The following is a 3048-nucleotide window of genomic DNA, read 5'->3' on the forward strand; positions in this document are numbered from 1 at the left end:
TGAAACCCTCCACGGCCAGCTCCCTGGCCCAGGAGAATGTGGCCTCCATGTTCTACACCACAGTGATCCCCATGCTGAACCCCCTGATCTACAGCTTGAGGAATAAGGAGGTAAAGGCTGCCATGCACAAAACTCTGAAGGGAAAATTGCTTTGATGCAAATGTCATCATTCTTGCTCAAATTTAAAAATAAGTTGTTTTAGACTTTTGGACTCTGTGGGAGAAGGCGAGCGTGGGATGATTTGAGAGAATAGCACTGAAACATGTATATTACCATATGTGAAATAGATTGCCAGTCCAGGTTCAATGCATGAGACAGGGTGCTCAGGGCTGGTGCAATGGGATGACCCAGAGGGATGGGATGGAGAGGGAGGTGGGATGGGGCTTCAGGATGGGAAACACATGTACACCCATGGCTGATTCATGTCAATGTATGGCAAAAACCACTACAATATTGTAAAGTAATTAGCCTCCAATTAAAACAAATAAATTAATTTAAAATTTAAAAAAAGAAAAAAAAATATGCTGTTATAAATCCCAGAGGGAGCTCTTCTGAATGATCGCCACTAGGGATGGGATACAGTCCCTTCTCTGAATGTCTGGGTGACTTCTCCTGCCTCCTTCCCTCTTCCTTCCTTTCCTCTCTCTACTCTCAGATCTATTTAAAACCAGATGATTTTAATGTCATTTCTCTCATTTAGGAAACTTTTCCTCTGTCCTGAGTCCTGTGGTAGAACTCTACTCTCTTAATTGTAATTTAACATCAATTTTAAACTTTCACAGATTCACAGATAAAGAAACTAAACAGTGGCTACCGGGGGGAGGGACACTAGGGGAACGGGATTAAGAAACACTACTATGTATAAAATAAATAAGCAGCAAGGATGTATTTTACAGCACAGGGAAATAAAGACATCAGTTTATAGTAACTTTAAATGCTGGTTCAGTTGCTAAGTCAGGTATGACTCTTTGTGACCCCATGGACTGTAGCCTGCCAGTCCTCTGTCCATGTGATTTCTCAGGCAAGAATACTGAAGTGGGTTGCCACTGGAATCACCTATAAAAATGCCATACATCTGGAAAAAATAAATCAATAAAAAATACACATCAATAAAAATTAAACTTTCAGCAGTGAGTTTGAGAGTCATTCACTGTTTAATTTTCTTCTATATAGAAGGCATTTCTCAACTTAGTTGCTACTTTTTTGCACTTGGGAATACACAAGGCAAAGAGGTGGATCTGAGAGTGCCCAAGAAGTGATGCCCAGAGCTTTCTCACCCAGACTTCCTCCTCTCCTCTCTTCGACTCCTCCCTACTTATTCCTCCCCAAGAACTTCTACCTGATCCCTTTATGTGACTTTCTTAGTCACAAGAATAATAATGCCAGCCACTAACATGTTTTTGGACTCTTATTCTTAGCCACACAGCTCTCCTAAATACTTTATATGCCATATTTCAATTACACTTCCCAACAGTTTGGTACCATTGTTTCCCCATTTACTGTGGAATTTAGTGTGGTAACTAGCCCAAGGTCACACAGCTGGTAAACAAAGACACCAGGATTCAAGTCCAAGTCTAAGTGACTCTGGAGCCCACACTTCTGGCTCTCAGTCATCCCCTTTGCTTTAGGCTGGTGCTCCCTCTGAACAGTGTACTAATCCTGGCCTAACTGTGCTCTTCTAATTTCAAATGCCTCCTGAAACCCATTCCTCAGATCATTACCTTTCCTTATGTGCCCTAATCTCCACATTTTTAGGCAACTTATTCAGTATAACTAAGGAAAGGTGACACTGGAGAGACCAGCTCACCAGCTTTGCCTGGCACTTCACCTCTTTCAGCACTGGAAACCCCCACCCTGGGGGCCTCAGTGTTGGTGGAAAATGTCTTACAATAATTTTACATCCCCAAAATTATTTCCAAAGCTACATGAAGCTAATGACATCATTATTGTTTAAATATTTAACATGCGACATGGTTAGCATTTATTTTTTAAACACTCACTGTTATAGCAGAGGCAGGCACAGACACTCACTCACACACACCCTCTTTGCTGTCTGTTAAGGTGCCCTATGTCATCAACACAAGGAGCAGGCCAACACCCATTTTATAAAATTTATGATTTTGTTCTCAACTTATTAAATGCGTAAGGTGTATCTTTACTTTCCTGACAGATGATTGGCCATACCTTTGCTTTAATCTCAATCTTCACTGAGACACGTCCTGTCAGGCTTATGCTGCTGCTGCTGCTGCTGCTAAGTCACTTCAGTCGTTTCCGACTCTGTGACCTCATAGTATGGCAGCCCACCAGGCTCCCCCATCCCTGGGATTCTCCAGGCAAGAACACTGGAATGGGTTGCCATTTCCTCCTCCAATGCATGAAAGTGAAAAGTGAAAGTGAAGTCCTCACACATTGGAGTCCTACTCGTAGCGACCCCATGGACTGCAGCCCATCAGGCTCCTCCATCTACGGGATTTTCCAGGCAAGAGTACTGGAGTGGGGTGCCATTGCCTTCTCCATTCAGGTTTATGAAGTGCTGATAACTTATTGCTATGAGTCCTGAATGATATGTAGGTGATCACAGAGGATGGGGGAGGGACCTAAGCAGAGAAAACAGCATGAAAAAAGACATGGAGGTGCAGAAAAACCCAAGTATATAGGGAAAGGTAGGTGAGATTATAGGGCTTCCTGGTGGCTCAGCAGTAAAGAATCGACCTGCCAATTCAGGAAACCTGGGTTCGATCCCTGGGTTAGGAAGATCCCCTGAAGAAGGAAAAGGCAACCCACTCCAGTGTTCTTGCCTGGAGAATCCTATGGACAGAGGAGCCTGGTGGGCTACAGTCCATGGAGTCACAAAGAGTCAGACATGACAGAGCGACTAAACAACACAACAGGTGAGATTACGGCTAAATCACTGAGTCTCCTGAAGAGTGTGATAGGAGAGCTTTGGGGGAGAGTGGTGTGACTGTTCATCTTATGTGTCAACTTGGTCATATCGTGTTAGATGGAAGTTGGAGTTGCTATTATCTTTATCTTTATACAGACATCAGT

This window comes from Oryx dammah, unplaced genomic scaffold, assembly GCF_014754425.2.
Source record: "Oryx dammah isolate SB20612 unplaced genomic scaffold, SCBI_Odam_1.1 HiC_scaffold_15, whole genome shotgun sequence".
NCBI classification, from domain to species: domain Eukaryota; kingdom Metazoa; phylum Chordata; class Mammalia; order Artiodactyla; family Bovidae; genus Oryx; species Oryx dammah.